Below are 15,000 nucleotides of genomic sequence, written 5' to 3'. Positions count from 1 at the left end.
ATATATATTTACATGCATATATAAATATAGATCCATATATACACATACATATATATCTACACATATATTTTTAAATATATATATATTTATACATATATACTACATACACAGACACATACACATATACATACTCACACACACAGAACCATATATGTGTGTGTATGTGTGTGTGTTAAGACCGCACGTATGTGTGTGTGCATATTCATGGATGCGTGTTTTCGCACGTTGCTTCATTGCGTTTTTCTCTGCACACGCTGAATGTAAATTGTGTTCGCAACATATGAAAAATTCATACAAACCTACACGCGCATATGCGTCTATATTCATTTGAAATCTCTTTTGTGTACACTTAAGTTAACTAAAAGCCCTTTTTGTTTGTTTTACCGTTGAGAAAGCAAATGGATAAATATTTCACAAAACTCCCGCTTGGAGATCTCTATGTTTTTTAGTTTTCATTGAAAAACCTTCCACATACATTCATTGTCATAGAAAATGGTTGGTTCCTGTGATTGGTGTTTCTTTGCAAACAACTATAATTGACATATTTTCAAGAAAGAACATGAAAACAATGTAAAACAAGAGGAAATCAATCCATTTGTTGCTGGAGTTTCTTATTTCCCTTTGAAATTCTGTCGTATACTTTTGCATGCATACGTTTGTATAGAGGAATACTGTATATAGTCACAAACGTACATACGCGCATATGTATATGTTCATATAAATATGTATATAAACATATACGCATACATGATGTATATGTATACATGGAAATGTATTTGTGTGTGTACGTGTGTGATTACTTTTAAAAGTGAATGAATTGTTAAATAAATGTTGGCAAGTTGTAAAAACGATTATTATGCTACATCAAATGCATGGCATTATGTCGTGGTATCAAAGCTTTAACGAGTGTTTGCTATTTGTGTTTAACATGTAGATATAGCTAGATAGATAGATAGATAGACAGACAGATAAATAGATAGACAGATAGACAGATAAATAGATTGACAGATAGATAGATAAATAGATAGACAGACAGATAAATAGATTGACAGATAGATAGATAGATAGATAGATAGATAGATAGATGAATAGACAGACAGATAGAGTAGATAAATAGACAGATAGATAGATAGATAGATAAATAGACAGACAGAGTAGATATATAGATTAGACAGACAGACAATCACAGGCGTGTGTCGGTTCGGTAAAGAGTTTGCCTTCTAAACAAATGGCCCCGGTTTCATTCCTAATGCGTGGCACATTGGACATATGCTTCCTGCTACAGCGTCGGGCCGACGAAATCTTTGTGAGACGAAAAGAGACAGAAGCTTACCGTACATGTGTGTATGTGTGTGTCAGTGTTTGCCTCACCCCACCCCAACATCGCTTGACATGTGGTTTTGCCCTGTTTACATCCGTGTAACTTAACGAATCGGCAAAAGCGATTGATAGAATATATACAAGTTTTTTTCTTTTAATAAGTACTAGTGATCAATCCGTTCGCCTAAAATTCTTCAAAGTGATTCCCCAGCAACGCTACACTCTAATGAACGAAACATGAAAGAGAAATGATACACGTATACTAGCGGGAGCCGTGGAAATTCCACGGAACGAATAAAATATAAAGAGGAGCTGTTTAATAAAGAAAGGATGATTTCCATTTTTATTGCATATAAATCTAATTGTTGCCTGTGCAATTAATTATAGAAAAAACAACAATAACAACCTATACATTATTTAATAAAGCGGCGAGCTGGCAGAAATGTTAGCACGCCGGGCGAAATGCTTTGCGTTATTTCTGCTGCCGTTATGTTCTGAGTTCCAATTCCGCCGGGGTCGACTTTGCCTTTAATCCTTTCGGGGTCGATTAAATAAGTACCAGTTACGCACTGGGGTCGATATAATCGACTTAATCCGTTTGTCTGTCCTTGTTTGTCCTCTTTGTGTTTAGCCCCTTGTGGGTAGTAAAGAAATAGGTATTTCGGCTGCCGTTATGTTCTGAGTTCAAATTCCGAGTTTGCCTTTCATCCTTTCGGGGTCGATAAATTAAGTACCAGTTGCTTACTGGGGTCAATATAATCGACTTAATCCCTTTGTCTGCCCCCTCAGTTTAGGCCCCTGTAGGCAATAAAGAAATATATGCAATATTTAATACACATATCATTCGTTAGAATTTGATTCTGTTGGAACTGCAAGATCAATATATAATTGCATATTCCTTATTACGTAATATTTTATTATAATAAATTTTCTTTGAATTCAATTAATTTATGGAAAACAATCTCAAGTATATAAACAATGCTTTTATTTACATGATTAATTTCAATTCCACAGCAAATTAAAAAAGAAAATAACATCCATGGCTATTTCGTCAAGTTATTTCACTTCTAGTCGCAATAATATATTCAGTTATTATTTAACTAAAAGAATCTCGTTGACTTGTTCTGTTAAATATAGTTTTGAAACCTGGAGTAAAACCACGCAAAATCTCTCCGAGAGTTTCAAAGAAGCAATTCGAGTGAGAGATTCCAAACGCCTCAGTTAAACAAAGAAATCAAACACGTGATGAATATAGGATTCCAGCGAGTAATTCTAATCAACAGGCCAGCAAATGAACTTTGAAAATTTTATTGAGTGTTCTTTTTTGTATTTCGGCATATTTTATGGTCGATATTTGATTTCTGCGAATTCCAGGCATTTTCCTTTCCTTCTTTCATTCTTTCTGTTTTTCCGTTTAAGGCTTTCCTCGGATGTAATGTTATTGCCACTTTCTACACAGAGCACTCAATTGCTATCGATCGTACTGATGTTTATTGGCGTAGAACTATTGAAATATTTATTCCCTGTGATATCTCGTAGAACAGAAAGAAGCGTGAAATATGTGTAGATTATACTCGAAGGGCATTCATTGAGAGATTTATTGATGCACCAACACGCAACACACACACACACGCATATATATATATATATATATATTATATATATATATATATATTAAAGTGTTAACAACTAACAATTCGCCAGATACTTAGTCAAACAAGACAACTGTGTGTTAAAGTTCAGCTCACTTTACGTTAAATACAACTGTTTATATTTGCGAAAGATAATGGCTGCACGGTCAGTTTTTGAATCGCCATAGCAGCAGCGGCACTAGCAGCAGCAGTAGCAGTTGTTGTTGTAATTGATGTTGTTTATGATGATGGAAGTCGGCGAGCTGGCAGAAACGTTAGCACGCCGGGCGAAATGCGTAGCCGTATTTCGTCTGCGTTACGTTGTGAGTTCAAATTCCGCCGAGGTCGACTTTGCCTTTCATCCTTTCGGAGTCGATAAATTAAGTACCAGTTACGCACTGGGGTCGATATAGGCGACTTAATCCGTTTGTCTGTCCTTGTTTGTTCCGTCTGTGTTTAGCCCCTTGTGGGTAGTAAAGAAACAAATATTCTTTATGATGATGATGATGGTGGTGGTGGTTGTTACGTCGATGTTCCTGTACAGCTGTTGTTGTGGCTGCTGCTGTTGCTACTACAAGTAATGGCGATGACCATCAAAGCCACCGCCACGACTATGATGGCGGTGGTGCTGACAGTGGCGTTGTTGACGAGGTTATTTTTTCCAAATTCTTGCTCAGTGAAGCAGAAAATATACACACATATATACATATGCGCAGTCACATGATGAATGTTAGCGAACCAAAACTTCGAAATCACTTTCACCCTTCTAGTAAAAGTTTCTTTGCATGTTCTCTAGCAAAAAGTAATGTACAATCCTTCAGTTTGATGTTAAATTGTTATTTTATAAAACTTGACATACAAACGAACACACACTCACACACACACATATATATATACTCACACACACATACAGAGCCATGTAACAATGGGTGTGTGTGTACGCGTGCTGTGTGTGAGTGTGCGTATGTGAAATCTATATAAGTCTTGAAGTTTATTGTTCTTCGTGCACGAACTGAACTCAGTGATCTGATATGTGAGAGATTAAATGAACTATAACTGTCAGATTCCAGTATTTCACAATGTGTGTGTGTGTGTGTGTGTGTGTGCGCGCGTTCTTGAAGAAACTGTTATGTGTCATTCCCATTTGGAAACTATGTCTATTCTTATACGACAACCAATGCCGCCAGATTATTTTGTCTTTTGTTTAGAGAACACTGAATGTTCTTATTCTTTTTGAAGAAATAAAAAATATATATATATTTTTGTATGTCTTTGTCAGAGTAAGAAGGATGACAGAACTGACCTCTCAGAGGGTTTCTAGACTAGACATAGAAATGTAGGGGGTTAGCCTCATACTCGGGAGCTGGTCTGATTCCAACAGATTCATCATCATCATAAACCCGCTAGACCTTACTGTTTCGTAATTCGGGGACAGTAAGGTCGAGGGTCGTTTCCCCAGTGTCCATGGTATCTAAGCGACCGTGATCCCAACACCCGACTGAACGGGGGGCCAGTTCGTTGCATGGGTTGTTTATTTACAACTGAGTGGATTAGTGCAAGAAGAAACGAAATGTTTGGCTCAAGGATACAACACATCGCTCGGTCGATGAATGGAAACCACTCTCTAACCATCGTTACTGCAAATCCCTAACCTCAAATCCATGTAATTTCTAATCCATTTCGTTAGAATCTACTAAACACACCCACGGACCGTTTTGCAAGTTTAGTGTCCACGAACGATCCCGCTGACACCTGACACTTCGCTACACTACTTTCCATCAATTAAATTTCATTAAGTTTCACTTAAAAGATTCTAGTCAACTGGAAATTTGGTCGAATATATTTTCCGATGATGCCGCTCACTGGGATCGAACTCAAAACCACGTTATTTTAGTGGTGACTTAGGTCTAAATAACAACAATATGAATTCCGGGGTTATTCTCAATGGATCTGATCTGAGAAGGCGTTTCCCTTCATTTCAGAATCTACGAATGATAAATTGATTGACAGTGTTTCTCGATTTTGTACACTGAAGTGTTCCGTGAAGAAGATCCCTGGAATATGACAAAAATACTAACGGAAAAGATGAACACATTGAACTCTTTACGACTTGGGAACTGGAGGTCATTGTCACGTGACACACATAATTAATTGCAAAAGCGAAGATTTACTCCTTTGATAATATTTTACGTTCCAAATTATGAGTTGTAACTGTATATTTTTGGAAGAACCAAATATAGCATTCGTCACGTGCTTGAATACTAAAAGTCAAAACACAAGGCCTTACTGTGTTAGTGGTGGTGGTGGTGGTGGTGGTGGTGGTGCGTGCGGTGGCGGTGCTTAACCAAAGCCATCATTTTCCTAGATAATGGGAAACAAATTTAGATTTAATGGAACTTCTGATCTTGTCACGGATAAGAAACAATGGAGAAAAGGGATTAGCCATTATGGAATGTGTATTTCTGAAGGCGTGGACTTTAAAAAAACGGGAAAAGATATCGAAGGAATAAATCAAAATTTGTCGCACAATTGCCTGGAATTTGAAATATTTACTTGTAAATATATTATTAAATTCTTTGAAATAGCGAATGCTGTAGAAAGAAGCACATTGTTTGGGAATCACAACTTCATATTTTAACCATTCATGCAAATATTTTCTCTACACACACATACATCCGTACCTACATACATGAACATACACGGACATACATACAAGTACACACACACACACACAAATATGCATGGGCACGACTAAATTGACAGAGTATGCACGTACGAAATTCCCGCAAGTCTGTGGGAAATTCGAACACAGCAAGATTAACAAATTAACGGCGATCTCTAATTACCGATTAACAGCCAGCATTCTTAAATTAATTCTCAAATGTATTCCATTTTAACCCAGGGTTGTAGGGATACAAAACAAGGCTTTTATTTCTCTTAGTTAACTCACTTGTTACACTTTATTCTCCTTTTTGCTCCATTACAAAAAATTCCGCAATTTTTCAATCGTTTTTGTTTTTTTTACATAAAGCCAGTAACTTTTTAAGGAATGAGGACGTCAATTACGTCGACCGCAGTGCACAACTGGTACTTATTTTATCGCTTCCGAAAGAATGAATGACAAAGTCTACCTCTGCGACATTTGAACTCAGATTATAAAAAGCCAGAATAAGGTGCCACTAAGCATTTTGTCCGGTGCTCTAACGATTCTGCCTGCTAGCTACCTCAGTCTAGTGTAATAATGTTTGTACAACGGGTGGCGATGAAAAGCTGAAGACGATCGCTCGAAGCTCTATTTATAGTAAAATCGTTCAACGCGACATGAGTCACTATCCCAGTAATATATTCAAATTGTCTATAACGAATCTCATCATATAAAACATACATAAACTATTTTATCATCAATGCATTTAATATGCAGAATGTCGAAAGCAAACAGACTCGCCTTGCAACGAAAAACGATTTAGGAATGTTTCGATTGGTCACACTTTTGATTTTTACTTCAGAACTCGAGCAATTATGACACTGAATTTCTCCTTTTCTTCTTCTTCTTTTGAAAACATTTGTTGTCAGACAAAGAAGAAAAGAGTAAGAATGATAAAGATGGAGAGATTAAGAATGATGAAAATGATAAATCTATAATCTCCATTTATCAAACTCTCGGTAAATAAAGCTTTTTTGCGAGGATGTCACGAATATATAAATATAAACTCAGATTCTTGTGAACTCAAGATATTTCTTAAGATACTGAAAAGACAAAAAACGATGAAAGAGTTTCCACTGAAAACTCAAGACAACAAAATAATGGCTTAACTCAGTCGATATTGGCACAATTAGATTTACCAAAGTGATTTGGTTACGAAATTAGACTGAAAGATGATTATAGTGAATGAGATAAACTTGGCTTGTCTACAGCATTAACAAATCCCTTAGTGAAGTGTTAAGAGATAATCTTCACTTTTAAAATCTGCTCCCAGAGCATGTAAAAGTTCTTATTAACAGGCCAAGAACATTAATGTCGGCCACAGAGCAAATGCAGATTATATATATATATATATATATATATATATATATATATATATATATAGTGAGAGAGGTAGATAGCTAGACAGACAGACTGAGAAGTAGATAGATAGATAGATAGATAGATAGATAGATAGATAGATAGATAGGTATGTAGATAGACAGATAGATAAAATATTGTGTGAAGGCGACTATGTATTCTGTATACAAACAGTAATTGGGAACCGAGCGTACTGGAGCATTTTGGAATTAAAATTTCCTATCTACTAACACGCCTTTTACCCTCATCAAGTCTCTGTTATGCATTCCAATACATTCTATGATACTCATATGCATTTTATTTCTTGCATAGAAAGAAGTATAATGGGGAAACGCCGTGAGGAGGAGGAGGAGGATATGTTGTAACTGAATAAACCAGGGCAGTTAAGACAAGTTCAGTTAAGACAAGTTAAAAGGAGTTAACAGTTCTTAAGAACAAAACAAGGGAAAATGTTGAAACAGTGTGAAAAATTAGAAGAGTGAAATGTGTTCTATAGCTAAATGAACTTCATAGGCTTAAAAATTACTCAAAGGAAAGGTTTCTGTATAAGAATTCATAGAATTTCAAAAATACTTTAAAATTCTCAAAGAATATCGAAAACTTTTGTAGGTTTCAGAGTGATGAAGTTATAAAATTTCAAATTTTTTGAAGATTCAAAGATTTAAAATTTTTACGTAGATGGATAGGTCGATAGAGAGAAGTATACATATATATATATATATATATATATATATATAATATATATATATATATATTATATATATATTGTTATATTTCGGAATGGTCATTTTGCCTGTTTAGCCAATAAAAAAACACGCACTATATATTTGGTGTTACTTTGCTTCAGTGTTATTTATATTTTACATTAATCTTAATCTTATTTCGGCCAGAGTTCTTTCGTCACACTCCTGTGACCGCATCAGTGGTCCTTTGTATTCTTCTTTCTTATTGGTGTCTCTCCTTACTAACCGTCAGCCATTTTGTATTTCTATAACAAATATATAAACGTATATATATATATATATATATATATATATATACAGAGAAAGAGAGGGGGTAGATAGCTAGATAGACAGAAGTAGATACATAGATAGGTATGTAGACAGACAGACAAATAGATAGATAGATAGATAGATAGATAGATAGGACTTGTGCGAGTGGCGTGTAATCTGTGGATATCCTTCGTTGCTAGTTTATATCCATGTATATATATACTTTAAAACTTTAAAACCTTAATAACTTGGAACTTTATAACTTCATCACTTCAAAATTTTTCGAGATCTTGAAGAATATTTGAGAATTTTGGAGATTTTATGAATTTCGGAAACATCTCCTTCGAGTATTTTTTTTAAGCTTCTGAAATTTATTGAGCTGTAAAATATATTTCACTCTTTTACATTTTCACACTTGTTCGCTTTTTAGTTTTTTCCAATTTTTTCCCTTTTTCACTTCTCACCTTCTCTTGTTCTTAAGTACTTTTAACTTTACTTCCCCTGATTTATTTATTTACACTATTTAACCCTCCACCTTTACCGTCCAAAACCTTCTCCTGCTGACTATGTTACACTATTACCTTTCTTTCTATACTATACCATAACCATGTTGCCAGAGATGCACCTTCACATTATTTATGTTCTGTCTCACATAATAATCAAATTGTTGCAGTGAATATTTTAACTAAATATTTCATTTTTTTCTCTCGTCTTCCTTTTGCATTTAATAACTAAAAAACGTGTGTATAAATAAATATTAACAAAGTTGCCAACACTTCCTCTGTGATACCCTGCAGTAGGAAAATTTGTATTTCCCCCTGTTTGTTTCGAACAGTTATTGATGTGTTGTTCACTGCCTACCAAATCATAGAACAACGGTGTCCAGCATGGTGCTACATTGTTAACTTTTAGATATTTCTACATTTTTGGTAGAAGTTTATTCGTTAGCTGGGAGTAAAACTGAAACGTCAATTGGATGCAAATACACAAGAAACATCAAATTTTAACCCAAAATGCATTTCTTGGTATCATGTCATCAAAGCTGAAGTTGTTTTAACCAGCAGCGGAAATGGTGTGAAAGTGTATTCCATTACCGTTGATGGCATCTCAGACGTCAGATTTATTGAACAAGTAGCGATATACCTCAGATCTATCCCGAAAGAGGAATTCAATGTGTTTTATATCGCAATATCATGCAACACATTCTCCTGAAAAGGGTGGCTTAAAATATACTCGAAAAGTTGTATCTTGAATGAGCCAAAATGTTTTAATGGCGCAGCAAATGTAAGTTGGTCTTTTCTTAGGATTTTTGCAACAAGATTATATGAAAGTCCTTCAAAAGCCCGATTGACTTCCAGTTACCATATATAGTTATTGTTAATGTAAATCTTGCTTTCCAAGATACATTTATAAATTCTGAGCCACTTCTCAATGCTTTAAACGCTATACAGAAACCTAACCAGCATTTTAGAAGCCAGTCACGGATGTCGTGTAAACTTCGAAAGCATCGCGACCGATGCAACACAAATATCATGGAGACATGTCAAAGCGCAAGAAGATGGTAAGAAGTAAAAACCGTAATGGAGCGATTCCCTCCTATTTTAAAGGTAGGACTTTACAAATGATCAAAACCGAAACTGACAGGTACGGATTGCAATGAATTATTGAATGGAATATGTAATTTTAATTTCATAATTTGATGATTTCATCGAAAGTAAAATCGTGAAACAAAATGAGACTCAAAGAAAATCTTCCAAGGAAGCGGAATGAATGTTAGACTAGAAAAGCTAGAACCACCAGAAATCCCTTACAAACTGCAGAGATGAAAATAATTTTGAAAAGAGTTTGGAAAATTAGATAAAATCAAATATATTGTGCAGAACCTTAGCTAAGCTACAGAATTCTCATTTCAGAAAGCAAGAACTCCTGAGAAGGAATGGTATCCCATTGATTGTAATCCTTGGAGGAGAATCAGCAACGAAAGTGCTTCTGGATTGAACTATCGACGACGTCAATCACATGTCTTCCTTGTATTTCATTTCGGATAAATGTATCGTGGAAACTGAATCACTAATTAATGGTAGTGATCAAGTCATTCTTGGTGATTTCAGCCAAATTATCTTCGCAGGAGTGGCTGTGAGGTAAATAGCTTGCTTACCAACCACATGGTTCCAGGTTCAGTCCCACTGCGTGGCACCTTGGGCAAGTGTCTTCTGCTATAGCCTCGGGCCGACCAAAGCCTTGTGAGTGGATTTGGTAGACGAAAACAGAAAGAAGCCCGTCGTATATATGTATATGTATGTTTGTGTATCTGTGTTTGTCCCTCCAACATCACTTGACAACCGATGCTAGTGTGTTTCCGTCCCCCGTAATTTAGCGGTTCGGCAAAGAGAACGATAGAATAAGTACTAGGCTTACAAGAAATAGATCCTGGGGTCGATTTGCTCGACTAAAGGCAGTGCTCCAGCATGGCCGCAGTCAAATGACTGAAACAAGTAAAGAGTCATGATTAAGATGAGAATTATCACAAATTACGTCGTACTAATCCGTATTTCCTCAGGCCCAAACGGTAACCATCACTAAAGTATTTGCAGATCATGGTTATTCTTCAGGTTAGCAGATAGCTGCAACTGCAACTTTGAAAAATTATGAAGAAAATGTTCATGGGTTACTGCCAGTCTCACTAAAATCACTAGTACCTTGGTAACCATTTTTACTATTCTACTGTATTCAGTAGAGCACCCCTTCCGTTGCCTCAGATGAATGCAGACATATTTGTTAAATACATTGGCTGGAACAGCATGGCAGTACGAAATATTGAGCGGAAGCATGCCATTATGTTGACCAAATAATTTATAATGTTTGCTGTTAGGAAACGCAGAAAACAATATTTCTTTTAAGCTTCATTTTGTATGATTTATATTAACTTTGTGTCGTTGATTGATAAAAGGACTTTTTATTACAAAATAGCATTTTATTAGAAAATAGCTTTTTAGGACTGGCAATTTCCAACAAAGCTACTTCTTTTAAGCAAAGCGCTAATACGTACATGTGTGCACGTATATATGTCTCTATACTTGCATTTATGTATGTATGTATGTATATATGATTGTTTGTATACGTATCCCACGAACACACACACACACACACACCACACGTATGAATGTGTGTGTGTGTGTAAAATGAATAAATAGTTAAACGTCAAGAAATGCATTGAGGTGAAACACTGCTCACTACAATGAAGCAGAGGGAGATGAATCATACTCGGTTCTGAGATTTCGCCCTTCTCTCTTCAGAGTTTCTGTGTCTCTTCCTCGGGACTCGTCTGACAAACGGCAACGAGAAACCCTGACCATCGATTAGGGTTTTATGAGATTTTAGTCCTAAATATGCACATGAACACACTCACAGGAACATGTACATATACACATATACGTGTTTGTGTGTGTGTGTACTTAAGCGTGCGAGTGCTTGTGCGAGATACAATACACAGACATATACATAAACACACGCACGCACACACACACACATATATATATATACACACACTGGTAGATTGGCTGATACAAAATAGATAAACAGACAGACAGACAGAGAGACAGACAGATAGATCGATAAATAGATTGACAGACAGACAGACAGATAGATAGATAGATAGATAGATAGATAGATAGATAGATAGATAGACCTAAGAGTAAGCAGCAGAGAACTGAAAGCTCAATTCTTAAAACTATAATCAAAATGTATAATTAATTAGAAGCGACAACTTTATTAATCATAGTTCCTCATATTTATACACTCTTCGGGTATATAAATATATATATATGCGTGGGTGGGTGCAGTGTGTATGTGTGCCTGTAGAGATTAAGAAATATGGCTTTGGTTGTACTACCATTCAGGGGAAAACATGATGTTCAATGTATCCATATAATTTTCGTGTTGAGCAATTCTTTTGATTCCAAGGTTCCACTCCGCTGCTATTCCAATGTTACAACAACGCCAGAATAAATTGATGTTACGCTCTTTCGTTTAGCGTATCCAGCTCTTTCTTTGTTTCTTTATTTAATCATTCATTTATTCATTTAGCCATTCATTCATTTTTCAAGTATCAAGACGCAATCTGTTTCTGTTTCACATATTCTAAATAAACGAAACTTAAATCGATAAAACGCTGAAGCAAGCTTTCCATAATGTTTAGTTTTTATACTTTTTACTGAATTCACTTACGACACACTGCAGATATGCTGCGGCACAATATAATGTTCTGGTACTTACACTATCATTAATATACGCATAAACAAATATATATATATATATATATATATATATATATATAATATATATATATATATGTGACCTCGTGAGTACCGCTGGCGATTTTTTTCCTCTGTCTTCCCTTCTCTGGATCTTTCCTTCTCCTATGTTTCCGACGAAGAGCTCCGCTCGAAACGTTAAACCCTCCTTCTTCCCTTCTTTCCTGAGCGTCCAATAATACTTTATTTGTTCCACGTCCTCGCGTTGTTGTGTTTTTTTTTTGTTTTTTTGTTTGGATTAACTTTATATATATATATATATATATATAATATATATATATATATATATATATATATATATATATATATATATATATATATATATATATATATACAGACATACAAAATATACAGATATACAAAATATTGTTGGGGTTTAGTTCACAGGCGATCTAAACGACTAGGTTCGCTAGGTAGGTGCTGTAACGGATTACTAGGGCTCCAAGGTTATAACCGAGACGGTAGTTGTGGAACCATTGCAGATTTCTGCTTCAGCGGATCTATAATTGTTATAGAGGCCAGCAAACGTTAAGACAAGACAAACATCTCAAGTCGTATACAATATTATTATTGAAAAAAAATTCGAAGTCTTACAGCTGTTTCTGGGATGTCCCGTCATCGGACACAAATAGAGAAAAGGAGAAGAGTATAGCTTAATGAAATTAATCCCATTCCTATACTCCTGTCCTCTATGTCGTCATTTTATTAATCTATACCCTTCTCATTTTCCATATTTGTCTCCGATAGCGGACTATCCCATACTCTGGGATGTCCCAGAAACAGCTGTAAGACTTTGAATTTTTTTCTAATAATGATAATATATATGACTTGCGATATTTGCCTTGCCTTCCCGTTTGTTGTCCTCTTTAACAATTATATATGCTTACACACACACACACACACACACACACACACACACACACACACATATAATATATATATATATATTATATATATATATATATATATATAATGTGTATACATACATCTCTCTCTATATAAACGGCAGTTTGTCTGTGTGTGTTTCTGTGTGTCCGTTAGGTTGTACCCTCACTCTGACCACGGCTTTCAACCAATTCTGATGAAACTTGACACACACATAGCCCAATGTCATAATTCAAAACTAACGCAGCGACAATTTTGGAAAGTTCCCCCAGTTCTGAAAAAGATCGATAAAATTCGACATGGGGTCGACAATCAGAAACACAAACCACAGATGGTCTAGGGGACGCAACTCGACCTTTTTAACTATCAACAAAAAATTTACCATCATTTTTTTGCTATAACTCTCTAAAAATGCTTTATAGTTATTTCCCTTACAAACCCGAGCAACGCCGGGCGATATTGCTAGTATATATATATATATACATACATATACATATATATATATATATATATATAATATATAATGTGTATACATACATCTCTCTCTATATAAACGGCAGTTTGTCTGTGTGTGTTTCTGTGTGTCCGTTAGGTTGTACCCTCACTCTGACCACGGCTTTCAACCATTCTGATGAAACTTGACACACACATAGCCCAATGTCATAATTCAAAACTAACGCAGCGACAATTTTGGAAAGTTCCCCCAGTTCTGAAAAAGATCGATAAAATTCGACATGGGGTCGACAATCAGAAACACAAACCACAGATGGTCTAGGGGACGCAACTCGACCTTTTTAACTATCAACAAAAAATTTACCATCATTTTTTTGCTATAACTCTCTAAAAATGCTTTATAGTTATTTCCCTTACAAACCCGAGCAACGCCGGGCGATATTGCTAGTATATATATATATATACATACATATACATATATATATATATATATTACATTAAATAATTTGTAAAAATGAATTTCGAAATCAGTCAGTTACAACTCTTAGCATTACATGCACCTGCACATCGTACAGTGGGGTCTTTTTTATATCATGTATATATATATATATATATATATATATATATATATATATATATATTATATTTTAGATAATGCAAAAAAATAACCTAATGAGTAAATCCTTTGAAGTATTATTTCGTGATGTGCAAATAGACACCACGTGTTTACCTTCAGATATACTCATTAGGTAATTGTTTGTATTATCTGAAATAATAGAATACCCGCATATCTAGTATCCCTAAAACTTAATTCTATATATATATACATATATATAATGTATGTATATATGTATATATAGATAGATATCATACACACACACACACGCTTCTAAACTTCCTTCGCTACGCAGATGCTACCTGAAAGTTATAGTAGAAGGTTCGTGTCTGCTGTAGCAACAAAGGGATTGAACTCAAGCGACGTGGATCCAAAATGAACTGCTTACCCATAGGGCTCTACATTCGATTTCTATTCGAAAGTTAATCTATTGCTCTTGAGATTCAGTCTCAAAAAGCTCTGCACCCTACAAAACTATTCTTTTGGAAATCCATATTGGTCGTTAATGGTACCTGGTGCTATCTGACCTCAAATTCTCTTCAATCATTAATCAAAATGCTCCTTTTGTTTTTGTCTTGATAAGTTTTAGGGAACGTTTTTGTTTTTGTTAAACCCCAGGTCGACTCTGATCCACCCAGAGAGTAAATCATTGTCATTCTATTTCTCGATTATATTTCTAAGCATCTTGTATCCAGCATTACATCATCCTTTATGTCCTTACTTTATG

The 15,000-nt window shown here is 35.2% G+C and overlaps 1 protein-coding gene and 1 long non-coding RNA gene across 3 annotated transcripts in view; one reads left to right on the top strand and one right to left on the bottom strand.

Annotated features, from left to right (window-relative positions):
- Positions 1-12,795, top strand: part of LOC118765368 — a 17,891-nt gene extending 5,096 nt beyond the window's left edge. Inside the window, exon 3 of the long non-coding RNA XR_005001204.1 lies at positions 12,700-12,795. This is a non-coding gene — a long non-coding RNA (uncharacterized LOC118765368). The remainder of the gene's footprint in view (positions 1-12,699) is intronic.
- Positions 1-15,000, bottom strand: part of LOC115216988 (cholecystokinin receptor type A-like) — a 212,344-nt gene that overhangs the window by 75,878 nt on the left and 121,466 nt on the right. The window lies entirely within an intron of this gene.

Source organism: Octopus sinensis, linkage group LG11 (genome assembly GCF_006345805.1).
Source record: "Octopus sinensis linkage group LG11, ASM634580v1, whole genome shotgun sequence".
In the NCBI taxonomy this organism is placed as follows: Eukaryota; Metazoa; Mollusca; class Cephalopoda; order Octopoda; family Octopodidae; genus Octopus; species Octopus sinensis.
Note: the sequence above shows the minus strand (reverse complement) of the source record. Positions and strands in the feature narration are given on the sequence as shown.